The sequence below is a fragment of the Mus caroli genome, chromosome 2 (genome assembly GCF_900094665.2).
Source record: "Mus caroli chromosome 2, CAROLI_EIJ_v1.1, whole genome shotgun sequence".
NCBI lineage: Eukaryota > Metazoa > Chordata > Mammalia > Rodentia > Muridae > Mus > Mus caroli.
In genome coordinates, this window is record NC_034571.1 from 107,857,385 (window position 1) to 107,877,681 (window position 20,297).

The 20,297-nt window shown below is 37.5% G+C and overlaps 1 long non-coding RNA gene across 1 annotated transcript in view; it reads left to right on the top strand.

The window, feature by feature from the left end:
* LOC110307995 overlaps positions 1-20,297 on the top strand; it is a 196,770-nt gene that overhangs the window by 122,296 nt on the left and 54,177 nt on the right. The window contains exon 6 of the long non-coding RNA XR_002379496.1: positions 9,588-9,644. This is a non-coding gene — a long non-coding RNA (uncharacterized LOC110307995). The remainder of the gene's footprint in view (positions 1-9,587; positions 9,645-20,297) is intronic.

Below are 20,297 nucleotides of genomic sequence, written 5' to 3' on the forward strand. Positions count from 1 at the left end.
TATCAAAAGATGGCCTAGTCAGCCATCACTGGAAAGAGAGGCCCATTGGACATGCAAACTTTATATGCCCCAGTACAGGGGAATGCCAGGGCCAAAAAAATGGGACTGGGTGGGTAGGGAAGTGGGGGGAAGGGTATGGGGGACTTTTGGGATAGCATTGGAAATGTAATTGAGGAAAATACGTAATAAAAAAAATACCCATATCAAAAAGCCATATATATCCAGTTCTAGAACTTTTTTTTAAGACTGAGTACTTCATTCTTCCTATTGTCAGATAAAAGATGTACTACTAGCTGTTGGCTTCCATTCTCAAGAGCTACAAGTGAATTCTTGCATGGTAGCCCACATTTTCTGTTTTGAGACTGGCTTTACTGGTATGCCACTGAAGGTATGGGTTGGCACATTCTCATTAAAATTTTCCTACATTTTGTCCCTTGTGAGTAGGATGACAGGGCATGGTTGGATGCAATATAGGTGAGGTGTCTTTCAAATATGTTTCATGCCTAGCTCTTTAGCATTCAGAGAGATCCTGTGTAATGCTGTTGTCATTGCACATAAAATGTGGAGCTATCCCATCAAAATCCTTTCCCAATGCTACTGACAAGTCTTCCAATGGAGTTAGTCAACATTTCTTCCTTTTATGGAATAACAAGCACAATTCAGATTAAATTATCTTAGACTTTCCACAACTATTACAATGCCTTATAGAAAACAAAGGCTGTGTCTCTCCTCCCTTGCAAATTAGAAATCAAAATAAACCAGAAGAATTATAATAATATTTCTTGAATATAACTAGGAAGAATATTGCCAGAATGAATAGCCACCCCTCACAAACAAATGCCAATTTTAATTTTAGAATATTGTCTACTATCCTGCCATTTGCAAACACTTAAAGACAATTACTTCAACTCTGATACTATTTGGCAATCTGACTGTCAAAACTGAATTCCTTAGGGAGTATACCCAGAATGTTTTTGGTAGCTACACCCATCCATAGATGGCACTTCCGTCCTGTGTGCAAATGAGCTGCTGCCTGGCATTCTCTCTTAGAGTTTCTATATGTGGTGGTGAAAAGCAGCTCACTGCTGAGGCTCCTAACAATTACTGTTCCCACTTTGCAAATATTTGCATGATTAATTTTTCCTGATGTGTGTATTCCCAACCATGAGCACAAACAGCTTTTCATTTCAAACAAGTGAAGAGGCACCCTGAGGGGCAAGATCATACATTTTTATGAAGTTGCTGCTGTGGAAACTTACAATTTTTACAGAAATTTTTTTCTTTTCTTTTCTAGGGTAAAATGAAAATTTAATACCTGTGAAAACTACTTTTCATTTTCATAAAATGAAGTGACAGCAAGAATAAAATCTATTTAGAGCCGTGTAATTTTGGTGGGGTGGCTGTGCTCTGTTCTTCTTGCATTTAGTTAGCACATCTCCCTCCAGGAGGGGATGCTTATAATTCCGAGATGTGAGCATGCCTCTGTTCCTACAAGAGAGAACTCTTGGACAGCTTCGCAAGTTATGAACATAATAAACCAGAGATATAAAATATAGCTTATTAAACACTTTAAGAAATAAATCCCTGGTGTGAGGCTTCAATGCTAGAAGTGTTTATAATAATGAAGAATTCAAGACATTAACAAACATATTTTTTAATACAGAATTTTTTTCTTTCCTGGTCTTACTGTAGGAACAACTGCATTCTTGGAGGAAATATTAATTTCTAAGTCCTCTTGCACTGCAATCTTCTTCCTTATCTTGACCAGTTCCCCTCTCCTTTTTATCTCCTTTATTGATCGTAATTATTCTATTGTTGCAGGAAATATTAAAAAACCAACTGCCAAGTTCCTATGCTCCATCCAGCTACTCTCTGCCCACCAATTCTCAGGCAAGGCCAGAACTCCTCAGTTTCCTTCACTGCCACACCAGCCCCACACAATGACTGTCCACCCCACAGTCAGCTGCCACAACACCCACCAACCCAGTAGAAACAAAATTCTAGATTGTTATAATTAAAAAGCCAGATTTATATATCAATAAATTCTCAATTCACAAGATTCCAATACAATAATTTAACAACCAACTGATAAAGATAAAAGCCTCTCACCTAGATTAGACAAATTATTCCAATTATTCTATCTTTTATGATATCATAACTACCCGGAGCTATTTAAAATCAAAGTGATCAGGATCTTCTTCCTATCCTTCCACCTTCATCTTGGTTTCCCCTTTTCCCTCTGAATTGCTCTCTGTCCCTGCAACTCTTCCCTCTGTCTCCCTTTTCCCTGTCCAATCACAGCCATCCTGCTGCACAAATATTCTAATATAATTGAACAGGGAAAGTCCTGCCACATTCTATATGTAAGGCGGCTTGATGAGCCTAAAGTTACATTCACCCCACTCTCTAGAGTTATCTAGAAGGGTTTCTTAGCTATCCCCATGGTTCATACCTTATATAATGCAGATCTCTGCTCAGAAGTCTCCTGATTTGGACCCTTCTCTGGCGCCACCCCTTTCTATCCCCCTACCTTGTGTGTGCTTGGAAGTAATGGCTCCCCTTTGTTAGGCCATGTCAATCATGTCCTTGGCCATGTGATTTGTAATCTCTCTAGCTCTGCTGCTGGGCCTGACCATGCAATTGGCTTTAGTCAATAGAAGGTTGGCAGAAGGGATGTTCTGCACTCATTTCTATGTGTTTCTTTCCTTAATTTTCACAGATTCTCTCTGCAGGTTGACATTCATAGGTCATAACTAAGTCATTTCAGTCCTCTCACCTGTAGCATCCTGAATCTGCAGCAGCCAGACCAACTGACACTATGAACAAATTCAACCCAAGACAGGAGATCTGAACAGCTAATATCTCAGACTCATGAAGAACATAAATGCATGTTTTCAAGACAGTACCATAGTGCTTTGTTACATTCTATATACTGGTATGGAAAAAAAAGAGTCATGTATAATATTACATTGTAAAAATCTAATTTATGGTCCTATGTATGTTCCTATGAAGAAAGGCCCACTGTTACAGGACTTAACAGATGTTTGCCTCACAGACAGTGAAATGTTAATCTCAGTAACTTTATATGCAACATTGCTTAAGGTAAGTCAATATAATTTAGACAGAGTCATGTAGACAATGCAATGTAGTCTTTGTAAGTGGCATCTTAAGATGATCTCTCTGGGAAGGAACAGTCCTAAAGTTGATTTATAACAAAGGCATGGAATGTTTTAGTTGAGATATTTATATGGTAACTTTTTCCTTATGGAAACTACAAAATCATAATTCAAGCTTTTTACATTAACGTGCATCCTGACCATCAATGAAAAGGTTGGTATATATGTTTTCCAAATAGATTTCCATTTGGAACTCTTACTTCTGTCTCACTGAATTCACATATCTTACAAAGTCTTCCCTGTGCAATGCTTCTGAGAAGATCCATATCTAGAATGTAACTTTCCCTTGAACAGAAATAGTATTTGACCATTTGACTGAATAAGGTTTGTTAAACACTTACTATATTTCTAGTGTAGGGAAGAAAATAAATGGCCTTGGTATTTTTTAAAGTGTTTCTTAATGTATAAACTAGTTGATAATAAAGAGTACAATATAATACATCAAGGAAAACAATTTCAATAGCTAAAACGAATAATCATGTAACAAGATGCACTGAGGCAGCTGGCAAGCCTCTATGTCTCATGGGAAAGCAGGACTTGGATATGTTCTTCCATCTTTCATCATATTTCCTTCCTTTTTCTTTGGTTTTCATATATTATTTGACTATCATGTCCCTCTTAATCAGACTCTTTTGCTGCTGGAGTTTATTGAGAATCTCATGTATGCATGAATTAAATTGGATATCTCCTGAACAAGCTTGTTGTTTAGTTAACTTGGCCATTCTTGCATGGCATTTAACAACTGGCCTCTGAGGACCAGCATTGAATTGATCAGTTTCATTTAACCTTTGGAGCATCTAATGTTGCACAAACCCATTGTTCAATAGTGGTCTCCAGAGTTGATTTAACCATGTTTTCACTTCTGAGTACAAGAGATGGTTATGACAGTGAGCGTTATGAATCCCATAGGTCTCTCTTAGGAAAAAGGAAGACGAGCATTGTTGTAGAAATACATCAGGGATGAAAGAGTATTGGGGTGCAGTTTCCATCACGAAAGATCTTTTATGTGCATTTTCAAATTCACAAGAAAAAGGGAAAAGAAAAGAAAGAGTGAGAGCATGTGCTTTGAGCTTGGGCTGAGATGATATATTTGAACAAATATACTCTATTTTCCCAGCATCTGTATCAAAGAATTTTTGCCACAATTTAAATCTGATTCAGGTGGTGAAACATCTGGAAATCATGATGCATTTACAGAACATCATAAAATGTTGACATCTAAAGCTGAAAATTATGTAATGTACCATTTTGTGCTAAATCAGATGCCATCTCATGCTAGAGTCTCTGGAGATGAGGAATGGCAGGTGCCAAATGTTCTAGGGGAAAAATGAGAATAGTTTATAGAAATCTGATTTTTAAAAAATTAATGAGTTTGGAAAAGTCTGTATTATTCTACTTTGGTCCTGAAACATCTAAATATATCTATCAAATCATATCTTTATATAGCCTAAATGTGTCCTCAACTTTAATTTGACTTTTTAGTTAAGAGCAACTATATAATATTATATTTCATGGGCTGAAAGATAGAAGGGCTTATAGTCTGGATAAAATTACCTTCTGAACCTAGAGAATGGCAGGGGGCGGGGAGAGAGTAAAATTGGTTACAGCCCTGTTACTGCAGTTAGAGAATTAGAAGAATTTGGGTTAGTTTGACTCTTTTGTTTTGCACATTTCTAATCCATCTTGGTATTTTACAAAAATGAGTTCTAAGCAGAACATCTGTTGTTACTCATGTCGGTTTTCATCAGCATCAGGCTCCATAATAGGTTAAGAAGACCTCTCTTTCCCTGCCTTTTAAGAGTCCTGCTTCTGAACCAAAAGTAAAAAGGTCTTGTATTGCCTATTTCATTCAAGTTTAATAACTTGAATTTAATAACTTGAATCCAAAACAATGTTGCTCCAGCCTTCAGGAAGACTTTGCTCTTCTCCTCACTCTTCCTACACTGGGATGCTACCAGCTCTGCCTCTCCAAGTCCGTGGAACAGTTCAGCTGGTTGGTGGTACTGATTTCTTTCCATATCTATTGCTTTCTTAACCCTATCCTTCAAACCCCAACCAAATGCTAAGAGCTTCTGTCCCTCTGCTCTCAAGTTTGCTAACTTGTGAATTATTGTTGAATTTTAAAAGCCCTTTCTGTATCATTCACAAACATCTCTTGAGCAACTACTATTGCCAGGCATGGTTCTACATTAAATCACAGTAAAATGAGGTGATGTTCCTGTGTTTGTTGGTAATATATTCTATAACAGGGAGTTGGAGTAAAGTGATGTTGGAATTTTAAAGATAATCATTACACACACACACACACACACACACACACACTTATATGTCTATGTCTGTGTATGCGAATGGATGTAAGTGTCATGCCTGAGACCAGAAGAGGACATCAGAGATCCTTGAGTGGAGTAACAGATGTTGGGCTGGGACCAGAATGCAGATCCTCTAGAAGAGGTTCTTAACCACTGGGCTATACCTCCAGTTCGGAGATATTATTTTAAAGGCAAATTTAAGTTTTACGTGGCGTTATCATTTAAGAAAACTAAAGAAAACCATCAGTTTGAATTTCAGTCAAGTCACCAATTTTTCTTCATTATAAGTCTGTCTCATGCCTTACTGGAAATGAATGAGAGGAGGTTCAAATCTGTCTGGGTGTTCTTTGGACATGTTCTGTAGTTAGTTTCTCAGCAACAGACCTTTATCTAGTTTCTATGGTCCTGTACTGACATTTTCTTTAGTGTGGTCTCTCAGTGGGTGTAGACTTCATTTACTCGTTTTTTTTTTTTGTTGTTGTTGTTGTTGTTGTTTTCATCTAAGTTTTTTATTTTGTTTGATTTTAATTTTTTTTAAGTGAGGTAGAGAACAAGTTGGGAGGTATCTGGCTGAGTTGGGAAAGAAGAAAAAAGGATCAAAATTTATTTTACAGATATTTTAAAATAAAAATAAAATATAGATGAAGACCCACAGAAGTATTTATAACTTCATTGGTAGAGTTAACTTATATATGATTATTTTTTTTCCTTTTTTTTTCCTTTTTTTAAAAATTAGGTATTTTCCTCATTTACATTTACAATGCTATCCAAAAAGTCCCCAATACACTCCCTCCCAAACACTCCCCTACCCACCCACTCCCACTTTTTGGCCCTGGCGTTCCCCTGTACTGGGGCATATAAAGTTTGCAAGTCCAATGGGCTTCTCTTTCCAGTGATGGCCGACTAGGCCATCTTTTGATACATATGCAGCTAGAGTCAAGAGCTCTGGGGTACTGGTTAGTTCATAATGTTGTTCCACCTATAGGGTTGCAGATCCCTTTAGCTACTTGGGTATTTTCTCTAGCTCCTTCATTGGGGGCCTGTGATCCACCCAATAGCTGACTGTGAGCATCCACTTCTGTGTTTGCTAGGCCCCGGCATTGTCTCACAAGAGACAGCTATATCTGGGTCCTTTCAGCAAAATCTTGCTAGTGTATGCAATGGTGTCAGCGTTTGGAAGCTAATTATGGGATGGATCCCTGGATATGGCAGCCTTTAGATGGTTCATCCTTTCGTCACAGCTCCAAACTTTATCTCTGTAACTCTTTCCATGGGTGTTTTGTTCCCAATTCTAAGAAGGGGCACAGTGTCCACACTTTGGTCTTCATTCTTCTTGAGTTCCATGCGTTTAGCAAATTGTATCTTATATCTTGGGTATCCTAAGTTTTGGGCTAATATCCACTTATCAGTGAGTACATATTGTGTGAGTTCCTTTGTGATTGTGTTACCTCACTCAGGATGATGCCCTCCAGGTCCATCCATTTGCCTAGGAATTTCATAAATTCATTCCTTTTAATAGCTGAGTAGTACTCCATTGTGTAAATGTACCACATTTTCTGTATCCATTCCTCTGTTGAGGGGCAACCGGGTTCTTTCCAGCTTCTGGCTATTATAAATAAGGCTGCTATAAACATAGTGGAGCATGTGTCCTTCTTACCGGTTGGAACATCTTCTGGATATATGCCCAGGAGAGGTATTGCTGGATCCTCTGGTAGTATTATGTCCAATTTTCTGAGGAACCGCCAGACTGATTTCCAGAGTGGTTGTACAAGCTTGCAATCCCACCAAAAATGGAGGAGTGTTCCTCTTTCTCCACATCCTCACCAGCATCTGCTGTCACCTGAATTTTTGATCTTAGCCATTCTGACTGGTGTGAGGTGGAATCTCAGGGTTGTTTTGAGTTGCATTTCCCTGATGATTAAGGATGTTGAACATTTTTTCAGGTGCTTCTCTGCCATTCAGTATTCCTCAGGTGAGAATTCTTTGTTCAGTTCTGAGCCCCATTTTTAATGGGGTTATTTGACTTTCTGGAGTCCACCTTCTTGACTTCATTTACTCTTAATCCCCACCCTCTGTAGATCCTTTCTTCCCACAGGCCAGCCCAGGTAATTCTCTGACTTTACAAATGCTGTTTTTGGTTGCTGTCTACTTCATACACTTAAAAAATAAAGCAGAGTGATGTCTACATTCTAGAAGTTCATATTTTCATGTGTCTCCTGTGATCTGCTATCATGCTCATGGCCTCTCTTATTAACTTCTATTTCCAGTTGGTAAGTGCAGCAACCAAGAATGGAGCCTCTGAACCACACAGTTTAGAGTGCATGCCCTGACTATTTTTTGCCTACTGGCAGTTAGTGCTTCAAACAGAATACTGACAGTGCCTCAGTTTCTTCATTTATAAAATGAGGAACATGGTGGTATCTACCTCTGAGAGTGTCTAAGGATGCTAAATATGATGACATGTGTAAAAAACCTTCACGGAGCACCCTGCTACTCTTCCTCCTCCTTGGCAGTACCTCACCAATGCGGTTATCTGTGTACAATTTCTAGCATGACCTGGAAAGTCTAAATAAGTAGAGAATTTCAACATTAACTGGTCACAGAAATGAATAATGCTTAGCACCAAAGAGAAAGAAAAAGAAACAAATAATGGCTTCTATGGTGATGCTTATGTTTTAAATTGTATGTCCTTTTTGTTGCTGATGCTTTGCCTGTCACAGTTAGCAGTCAGGAGTAATTTGTCCTGTTTTTATTTAAGAAAAAAAATATAGATTACATGAACTGGGAAATGAAAAAAAAACCTAATATACTTTAAAATACTGCATTCCAACAAAGCTCAAAGTATAATATGTGAATAAAGTGCTATTTGTGCCCCCCCCTTTAAAAAAATAAATTTACAGAGGCCAGAATTGGTTCCTTTACTGAAAGGCCACTCTCCTAATTGTGTAAGCTTTGGGTTACTGGTCAAACTATTTAGTGACATTCATGGTGATGGCTCCCTGATGATTTGTCCAAGAAAAATTGGATTAAACAGCAGGTTTCCAAAACCACTCTTCAACAGGAAATTACTCATTTTATATTATACTTCTTTAGCTAGTATTTTTGGCATTATGTTATTTGTCGTACTTACATCTTAGCCAAGTTTGTAAATTGAATTCTACAATGCACCTTTTAATGTTCTGAGAAACAGAATCTCTTGGGCTTGAAACACACTGTGTTTTTGGTCTTGCCAAAAATTTGAGGGAAGCCGAGTATAAAATAATACAAAATAATATATCCCATCTGCTTGAGAGATTAGTGAAAATGCAAAGATCATTATTGCTATAAATCTGTAGTATACTTATGTTATTATTATAAGTCTACAGTGTACTTTGGAGGCCTTTGAGTCATGAAAGATGTATCTGAAATAACAACCTAAAAGAGGGTGGATGACACTGAAAACTCCAGTAGAGTACAAGTCAAAAATTATCACCGACATGGCTCTGTCTCCTTGGGAAAAAGTAAACCTTTGCAATGAAAGCACCTTCAAGTGAATGTGACATTGAGAGTGTAGGTACAAAATGAAGATAATACTATGACTTCTGTCCCCATATAAAAGCTGTTCCCACCTTCCTTGGAGTACCGTGACCACTGAAAATTTCATCTCAGGACAAAATGTCTTATGAAGAGCTCTGGGAGCTAGAATGAATGAATGAATGAATGAGTGAATGAATGAATAGCAAGTAAATGAATGGATGAGATCTTTGAATTTACGTGACTATTTAAAAGAATTAGTTTGTTTTTATAACAAAAGACATAATAAAATATAAGCTTCTATTACTCATACAATCACTATGGGGATTTAACTACTCCACGATTTAATCTAATTTTTCAGCTTCTACAAAGAAATTTATTTTTCTAATGTGAAAATACTGAAGATACTTTTAAATTTCTAGTGACTCCACACAATTTTGTCTATTTTAAAAGTTTAAACCATAAATCATAAGATTTAGAGAGAAAATAATTATCAGAAACATTTTATATAATATATTTAAGGCTTTTTTTGTTTGTTTGTTTTTTTGTTTTTTTGGTTTTTTTGGTAATTTCCCCAATTTCTTTACAGTGACAGCAAACTATACCACATCACAGGAAAAGACTATTTCAAATCTCTAAAATGTCAGTAAGTGCCCCTTGTTATTCTTTTCCTAAGTGAAGTCATGTCTTAATATTTTGAGGGGAAAAGAAAGCCTTTGGTAATGTTGGAGTTCCCTTCAAAAACAAAAGCAACACTTGACATGCTAAATTTTAGGGCAGAATATACTTGATTGTGTGGTATCCTTTATTATTGTCTCCCTCATCCCCAAAGGACCCAATTCTTTTCGACAGCCTACGTCTTGGACAGATAACCATATCTAACTTATGAATTTAAGAATCTCTCAGCTACTTGGAGAGCAGGGCAGGCAGCAAACAACACTGGGTAAGGAGAATATAATGGGTATAGATGAGGAGGAGGGGAGGGAGAAAAGAAAGATGGATGGGGGGGGAGGAAAGGATGGAGGAAATAACCAGGTTTCAGACTTCCTAAATGAGAGGAAGAGGAAAAAGGTTTGCAGAGAAGCTAGAAGCTGGGCAGCTAAGGACCACAAACAGAGCTCATATTTGAATTTCCATCAAAGGACAGGTTTTTAATATAGTTGCTAATCCAGATTTTTAAAAAATCACCAAATATTTTCTACTAAAAAAAGATACACTTAAAAGTTAATTTATGCTAGTTATGCTGACACATGTCTATTATGCCAGCACTGGGGATACTGAGGCAGGAGGAACACAACTTCAAGACCATCCTGGCCTGCATAGCAAAATCCTGTCTCAAAATCTGTCCATCTGTCCGTCTGTCTATCATTTATCTATCTATCATCTATAAATAAAACTAATTTATAAGTTAGTATGAACCTCTCATCTCAAATGGCAACATATGTGAAAACTGCCCACCTAGTTGAGCCAGGCGTAGGCAGCAGGGGCTGCTGTCCTCAGTGAGCCAGTCTGTCTTTATGAGAGTCTTGATCAGACTGCAGCAACCTGCCCTTGAAGCGGTAGTTTAACAACCTTTGCCCAAGCACTCTCTGGCTCTTTGCACATCTTTAATAGTTTCCTTGACAGACTATGAAGAACTGCCAGATGACAGTTCTATTTCATTTTTGTCAGTGGCTGGTGCTCCCTTTTTCTCTCTGGCGTTTTCTCAAGGGCACGATTCTATAAGTCAACGTGGCAATGTTCACGGTGGGGATTGCTCTTTCAACCACTGTACTGATGTAGCAAGAGTGAGTCACAGACATGTCAAGATTTCAGGCCTTCAGAAAAGTAATCAAGGAGTATTTTATAAACTCTAATGTCCTTTCCATTGGAAGCAAATTGAAACTGGGGATTGGGATCCGATATTAAGGGTTTACTTTAAAACACTGCTGACAGAAGCATAAAAAACCCCTTTTGATTAATATACTGTAGGATTTTGTTCTCTTGGAAAATAAAGCACAAGTGGTGTCCTTTTGTTCCCTGAGTTTTAAATAAAACATTTGTCATTATTTTACACTGTATATATCTAATTGCACAATTATTTCATTATATGGCACTAAAATATGATTTCAAACTCCTCCTGCATATTCTATGTTTTAAGTAAATAATCGCTTAAGTCAAACATCATTTATTAAATTACATGACTCTTTACTGAACATAATTGAGATGTCAAGACTTTTTTATTAGTTCTGCATAATGTCATAACTGAAGAATTAATAATAAATTATTCCCTTTGTAAGTTAGAATAAATAAAAACAATTTCTAGGATTTTCCTTAAGAATGCAGGAATCTTGAAGTTATCTCTCATTTAACTATGCTGATGAATATCACATGTTTCTTCAGCAAAAGTACAAAATGAGCTGGCTTTTCCTTCTGCTGCGATTTAAGTGGGCTCTTACTGCATGGATATATAGGGTTCGTTAGATATTGTGTCTTTCAATTATCTCAGTGTGGAAAGGGAGGGTAGCTTATTTTAAACTTAAGTATGCTTGTATACTGAACATGACATTTTCATTATAATCATTAACATTCACATGTTATAAAATCACAGCCTTTACACTAGGTGTAGGGAGTGTGTGTAAAAACCAAGAAGTGCCCATGTTGGTTTCAAGATCAAGAAATTATTACAATGAATGATGGAGAGTTGGCTCTGTAGTTAAAGTACTTGCTGTGTGAATATGAGAACAAGAGTTTCTATTTCCAGAATCATGAAATGCCAGGCAAGTGTGATAGCCAATGCACAGGAAGTAGGCAGAGGAAACACGCTATCTGAAATGACTAAATAGGTGAGCTATGAGTCTAGATGGAAACCCTGCCTCAGTAAATAAAATGGAGAGTGATCAAGTAAGTTATTTATCATCAACCTCTCATTGCTACTTACACACACACATACATAAGAACTCACATACACACATGAATGCACACACACACATACATAAGAACTCACATACACACATGAATGCACACACATGCAAAAAGCAACAAAGATGCTTTACTATTGCACTTATTGTAAGATGTCAGGCACCATGAATGGCATGGTGGTACAGACTCAGACTTTGCCTCTAGGAGCTTGGTTCACTAATACTCACAGCTGATCACAGTGTCCACTGAAAAGTAGATGAGACATATCAATAGGACTTATGTGAAGAGAGGAGTTCCTGTGCCTTAAGACAAAGATGGGACATGAACAGAAGCAGAGCAAAGGACTCAACTTGTGCTTGAGCGAGGGATGCTTGAAGACTTAACCTTCCTGCAGTCAGTCTTGCTACACTTGAGCATCAAGACGATGTTAACAGCAGTATATCCTTAAAGATAATTAAATACAGCTAAACATCACTATAGGCTGTTTTGACCATGTGGAGTCATGAATTAACAAAACTCTCCATTCTTCCAGCTGTAAAATTTTAGAATGAAGCACAAAATGTAAAACAAGTAAACAAACAAACAATAACAAAACAAACCAATAGAGAGGTCAGACAGGGCTCTTGTTGGTCTGCATCAAATTATCTAACCAATCTAACTTTTCAGTCCACAGCTTGTGCTCTGTACTCTGAAATTAATATACGTGACATGGGCCTATCTACCTCATATCATTTGTTTGTGGGACTGTAGATGTGTAGGTTTGGCTCAGTATGTAAAGACTTCCGGTAGGAAGAGGCATGTGTGTGCATGTGCAGTGTTTCCTCTTACAGTTCTGGTGTTGCTATTTGGCTCAAGAATGAATTTAAAGACTATGTACCCATAACTCTCTCTCGAGAGTTATCTCTCTCTGGTTTATGATATAAAACAAAACAAAACAGATCAAAACGAAATCCTTTTATTTTAACAACTTTTGAAGGCATACCTTTTCTCTCATTCTACATTGCTTCTTGCTTTGCATAGCTCACTCCACTTTTGTTGTTCAGTGCCACTAGTTTTTAGTTCTTGAAGATGCACCTTTGTCTTCATGCAGTTCTGCCTTGCTTCACTATCCACTGTTGATAGCCTTGTGGGCCATCTCTCATCTATGAGTTTATTCACAAACAATGGAAATATCTGTCTACAGAAAAAGTTGTTACAGATGCCTATAATTATCACTAGAATGTGCTAAGTGTTTTCCAAAGTAACTTAATCATTGCCTTTTCCACCAGACATATGTGTTTGCTGCTGACACCCAAGTAGCAAAACCATTTTTGAGTGTATCTCTTTTACTTGGATGTGCAATGAAATCTCATTGTGGCTTTCACTTGGATTTCCAAACTACTAATGATATGAAGTACCCATGTTTGGAACCCGTATGTACTGTTTGGTGAATAATTTCTATTTTATTTTAATGTATTTGTAATTTTACTATTACTTATATCACTTTATATCAAGGTTTTTGTTCTGTTCTGTTCTGTTCTGTTCTGTTCTGTTCTGTTCTGTTCTGTTCTGTTCTGTTCTGTTCTGTTCTGTTATCCAGTATAAAGCAGAGAGGTATGCGTCTTGAGAGAGATTGAGGAAAGGGGTAATGGAGTTTAGGTATACAGTCTTTGCATTCATTCTTGAGCCAAAGAGCATACCCCTGAAACGTAAGAAGAAACACACACACACATACACACACACACACACACACACACACACACACACTTATATGCACTTATTACTTGGTTACTTCTGGATTTGGGCAATTATTCTAGATTAAGTCAATCACGATTTTGGGTGAGCATAGTTTTCATCACTTGAATAAATACCTATAAATGCAATTGTTATATAGGATATTAAGTCTGTCTCACATTATATTTTCTAACTGAAAATTTGTGGTGAAAATATTTGCTATATGGACTTTAGCAGTTTTATGGGTATTTATAAGATAACATTATTGAATGTTCCAATCTCTGATAATAGCATACCTACTCATATTAATCATCTCTAATTTTTCTCAGAAATATTTTATAGTTTTCAATATGTAAGTCATATGTACCAAAATAATCTTCAATTTCACATTTTCATGATATTATACATAGATATTTTAAATAGAATTTTCCAAATGTTTGTTGTTAGCATATAAAATAATAGCATTTTACAAAGTGAATATATCATCTACATTATTTGTCGAAGTTACAAAATCTATTTAGAAAGGCTTTTTTTTCTTCAGGCTCACAGCCCTATATAGCCCATCATAATGGGGAATCCTGGGGGGAGGAGCTTGAGGCAACGATTCACATTATATCAGTTGTCAGCAAACAGGGAGAGATGGACCCTAGTGCTCAGCTTAGTTCCTTCTTTTTTCTTTTTTTTTTATTGGATATTTTCTTCATTTACATTTCAAATGCTATCCCAAAAGTCCCCTTTACCCTCCCTCCCCCATCCTGCTCCCCTATTCACTCTAGTTCCTTCTTTTTATTCATTCGTGGACCACAGCCCATGGGGCAATGCCACACACACTTAGAGTCACCTCAATTTACCCCATCCAGAAACTCCCTCTGAGTTATAAGAGGATTGTCTTCTGGTGATTCTGTCTTCTCAAATTGACAACTGAGATGAATCTCACACTGAACTCCTGATTTGTTATCTTACTACCTTCTTTTAATAATTTTAGTAGTTTTTCTGTGGGCTTAACTGGATGTAACAAGATTGGTGACCTCTGGAAACAATAATGTCCCTCTTTCTGTCTGACCAGTCTGCTTTCATTATTTTGCTTTATTTCTGGTAAGGCTAATGAGAATTGTGTTAAACAGAATTGTGAGATGATAAAAGGGGTTAGTTAATATGAGAGAACCGTGAGGAAGCAAACCAATAAATGTGAGCAAAAGAGACACAATGCGTGTGGCAGGAAAGCAGAAGGGAGACATTGGGAAGAGGAAGATGACGAGGATGTAGTGGAGTCTCCTGCCGGGTAGCAAGCATGGGGCTGTACCTGCAAGGAGTATACATGGAAACCCCAAAATTAAACTGTGTGTGTGTGTGTGTGTGTGTGTGTGTGTCTGTGTGTGTGTATGTAACTTCTACTTACAGCTGGTAAGTGCAGTAATCAAGAATGGAGCCTCGGAACCACACAGTTTAGAGTTCATGCCATGACTTTTTTGCCTACTGGCAGTTAGTGCTTCATAAAGCATACACTAGCAAGCGTTTGCTGAAAGGACCCTGATATAGCTGTCTCTTGTGAGACTAGGCCAGGGCCTAGCAAACACAGAAGTGGATGCTCACAGTCAGCTAGTGGATGGATCACAGGGCCCCCAATGGAGGAGCTAGAGAAAGTANCCAAGGAGCTAAAGNGATCTGCAACCCTNTAGGTGNAACANCATTATGAACTAACCAGTACCCCGGAGCTCTTGACTCTAGCTGCATTTGTATCAAAAGATGGCCTAGTCGGCCATCACTGGAAAGAGAGGCCCATTGGACATGCAAACTTTATATGCCCCAGTACAGGGGAACGCCAGGGCCAAAAAATGGAAATGGTTGGGTAGGGGAGTGGGGGGGAGGGTATGGGGGACTTTTGGGATAGCATTGGAAATGTAATTGAGGAAAAGATGTAATAAAAAATATTTTAAAAAAACTATATAGCAATATATGGTTATTTGTTAAATGGTTTTCCTATTTCTATGGAAATGACCATATTCCTTTTTTATTGGATATTCTCTTTATTTACATTTCAAATGTTATCCCCCTTCCCAGTCCCTCCCCCTGGAAACTCTCTATCCCCTCCGCTTTCCCGTTCCCCCTTCCCCCTCCCCATCCCCCTGTTTCTATGAGGGGTTTCCACTACCCATCCATCTACTCCTTCCTCCGTACCCTGGCATTCACCTACATGGCAGCATCAAGTCTTCACACAACCAAGAGCTTCTTCCCCACTAATGCCTGACTAGGCCATCCTCTGCTACATATGCAGCTGGAGCCATGGGTCCCTCCATGTGTGCTCTTTGGTTGGTGGTTTAGTACCTGGGAGCTCTGGTTGATATTGTTGTTCTTCCTATGGGGTTGCAAACCCCCTCAGTTCCTTCAGTCTTTTCTCTAACTCCTTCACTGGGACTCCATGCTCAGTCCAATGGTTGGCTGCAAGCATGTGCCTCTCTTCTTGTCAAGCTCTGTCAGAGCCTCTCAGGAGAAAGGTATATCAGGCTCCTGTCAGCAAGCACTTGTTGGCATCCACAATAGTGTCTGCTTTTGGTGACTGTATGTGGGATGGATCCCAGTGGGACAGTTTCTGGATGTCCTTTCCTTCAGTCTCTACTCCACACTTTGACTCCATATTTACTCCCATGAGTATTTTGTTCCCCCTTCGAAAAAGGACCAAAAAACCCACACTTTAGTCTTCCTTCTTCTTGGGCTTCACGTGGTCTGTGAATTGAATCTTTGGTATTCTGAACGTTTGGACTAATATCCACTTACCAGTTAGTGCATACCATGTGTGTTCTTTTGTGACTGGGTTATCTCACTCAGGATGATATTTTCTAGTTCCATTCATCTGAATAAGAATTTCATGAAATTATTGTTTTTAGTAGCTGAGTAGTACTCCATTGTGTAAATGTACCACATCTTCTGTATCCTTTCTTCTGTTAAAGGACATCTGGGTTGTTTCCAGCTTCTGGCAATTATGAATAGGCTGCTATGAACACAGTGGGGCATGTGTCCTGTTATATGTTGGAGTATTTTTTGAGTATATGCTCTGGAGTGGTATAGCTCAGTCCTCAAGTAATACTATGTCCTATTTTCTTTTCTTTTTTAAAAAATATTAGATATTTTCTTTATTTACATATCAAATGTTATCCCCTTTCTTGGTTTTCCCACTGAAAATCTCCTATCCCATTCTTTTCTCCGCTACTGTAAGGGTGTTCCCCCACCCATCCACCGAATCCTACTTCCCTGACCTGGCATTCCTATACACTGGGTTATTGATCCTTCACAGGACCAAGGGCCTTTCCTCCCCTTGATGTCTGACAAAGCCATCCTCAGCTACATATGAGGCTGGAACTATAGGTAACTCCATGTGTGCTCTTTGGTTGGTGGTGTAGTCCCTGGAAGCTCTGGAGCACCAGACTGATTTCCAGAGTGGTTGTACCAGCAATCCCACCAATAATGGAGGAGTGTTCCTCTTTCTCAACTTCTTCGCCAGTATCTGCTGTCACCTGAGTTTTTGATCTTAGCCATTCTGTCTGGTGTAAGGTGGAATCTCAGGGTTTTGATTTGCATTTTCCTGATGACTAAGGATATTGAATATTTCTTTAGGTGCTTCTCAGCCATTCTATATTCCTCAGTTGAGAATTCTTCGTTTAGCTCTGTACCCAAATTTTTAATAGGGTTATCTGGTTCTCTGGAGTTTAACTTCTTGAGTTCTTTGTATATATTGGATAGTAGCCCTTTATCGGATGAAGGATTTGTATGAATTTTCCCCCAATCTGTTGGTTGCTGTTTGGTTCTATTGACAGTGTATTTTGCCTTACAGAAGTTTTGCAAATTTATGAGGTCCCATTTGTCTATTTTTGATCTTACAGCATAAGCCATTGGTGTTCTGTTCAGGAATTTTTTCATACTATTGTGTCTATTTGACTGTGGAATGTTGGTTTGTACTTTTTAATTTCTCTCTCTGTCTTTCTGTCTCTGTTTCTCTCTGTGTGTGTCTCTCTCCATCCTTGCCCTCACCCCTCTCTTCTTTTGATTAGTTATGGCTACTCTGGTATCAGGTCCTTTCTGACCTCACAGCATGTGATGGACCCATTTCCTCATTTGGGCCAGACTTTTGAGAGACTTGGTACCATTTCTTCCACAAACATTTGTTAGAATCCTCGAGCAACACTATCTAGGCTTTGAGAGTTATTTATGGGGAGGTTTTGTGTTTTCAATTATATTTATTTAAATGTAGAGGATTCTTTTCTTGTATAAGCTTTTGGATTTTGTGGTTTTTATCAAATTTATTATGTTTTATTGTTATTGTAATGTCCTTATCAGCTGTGATATAACCCATCTAACATTCCATCCTATGGTATTAATTTTTCTCTGGAGTTTCTTCATAAATTTTACTACAGGCTCTTAATTATGTTGTTTCTTTAAAGACTCAGTATATTATTTCCCTCATTTTCTTCATACTTTATTTATGTCAATCTTGTTATTTCTTTCTCTTGACTTCAATATCAGCTTGCTCTTCCATTTCCAGTGCCCTACAATGTAAATTCAGATTCATCATATCTTTAGATTACAAATGAATTTATCTGTACATTCCCCCAAAGCTGTTTGACAGCATTCCATAATTTATTATCTTGTGTTTTCATGTTCCATCTAATTCAAAATAATTGTTGAATTCCATTGTGAATTTTTTATTTTTGCTTGACACCCCATATATATATATATATATATATATATATATATATATATATACATACATATATGTATATTTGTGTGTGTAAATGTATGTATACTATATATGTGTGTATATGTATATATACACACACACACACATATATACATATGTATATATACACAGAGTTCTACACAATTGTCAAATATCTGAATATCTGAATATTTCCTAGCTATCTAGATTCCAAATATTGATTCAAGGTATGATAATCATAGCAAGTACAATTTCAAGTCTGTTATATTTTTTGAGATATTTTAGATTTGAGTATGGTATGCTTGTGTGAGTATATAATGTCTATTTTTTTTTTTTCAAAAAATGTATGAATTTTGTCCTTTGGGGCTGGAGTATTCTACAAGTGTCAATCAGGATTAATTGCTATGTAGGGTTCTGGGGTGTTGTTCTTGACTGTGATCTCTGTATTCATTCCATTATTGAGCAGGGGCTTTTGAAATATTCAGTTGCTTGTGACTTTAATAACTTCTCATTCAGTTCTATAAGCTTTTGCCTCTGTGTTTTATTAGAAACAGACACAACTAGGATTGTTATGGTTTTTTTGGTACATTGACATTCTTCCTTTTGCCGAATCTCTCTTTATTAGTGTAATAATCATTACTTGGATATTATTTGTCTAATATTTATATAGTATAGCAAATTAGATTTTTTTTTAGATTTAGCAACATCAGTCTTTCTTCATTTTTTTCTAATTTTAACCTCTTTGTGATCCATATTCAAAGAGTGACTCTTACAGACAACATACAGATCAGCTGACATTATAATCTCTAAATGCCAAGTTTAAAACATTGTCAGTTAGTGGAATTATTCCATTATGGATGCATTTAGTGATGCTACTTTGCTATCTGTTATACATTTTTAAAACAGATTTATTTATTTTTTGTGTATGTGTGAGGGCCTGCATGCATGTACATGCAACACATATGTGCAGTGTCTATAAGGCCAGCAGAGCATGTCCGGTTCCCTGGAACTGCAGTTACATGTGAATATTAGCCACATAATGTGCTCTTTCTGATGAACTAATTTCTCCCACCCATTGTTTTCTCTTTTAAGCTGTCTCCCCTTCCTTTTCTTGTATGGGGCATGTTCTGGGGATTAAAAATAGAACCTGAAGCTGCTAGGCAGCTACTCTACCACCGAGCTACATCCCCAGCTCTCTTTGTTCTTTGAATTTCTTTTGCTGAAACTTCCACAGTTACAAAGCCAAAGTCCTTAAATTTAGAAGGTATATGTCTACTACATCACTATTTCTAATATTGGGCGTATTTAAAGTATTTTCTCATTCTGGAATATGGTATTTCCCAATGTCCATACAAACATAACTCACTTTCTGGAAGTGTTTCTCAGTCCCTATTCTCCTGTTTCATATTTTATCATTCTTTCTAATCCTTACTCCAAATCCCTCTTACTCTGCCTAGTTTCTGAAACACTATTCTCAATATTTTAGGTGTTATATTTATTGTTCATGTTTTCCTTCTCTCCTTCATGAAGAAGACCTGCAGGAGATCAGGTATTTTGGCAATTTGTACAATGCTATGTCTCTAATACCTAGAATGGTATCTTGAACCTAATTGATAAATATTTTGAACAAAACAACTTATTAGTAGATGGAAAACACAGGAGGAAAATTTCTGTTTGCACTGACTAAAAAGAAATATAAACTAGCTCTTCTGCAACATTTGTAAAAAAATATTTGAAATTGAACTTTATATGAATTCTGTTCTTACATCATAATTCAATGTTGCTTGAACCATTTTGTAAAAAAACAAAACAAAACAAAACAAAACAGTGTGTCATCTTGGCTCCAGGACTCCGCCGAACTTAACCTGCACAGGTGAGAGTGAGGACCACAGAGGCAGACAGCTTCTGGGACAGGCGGGAGCCACAGAGCTGCTGAGGCAGCACCATTTTGGGGCCGCAGACATCCGGCACCCT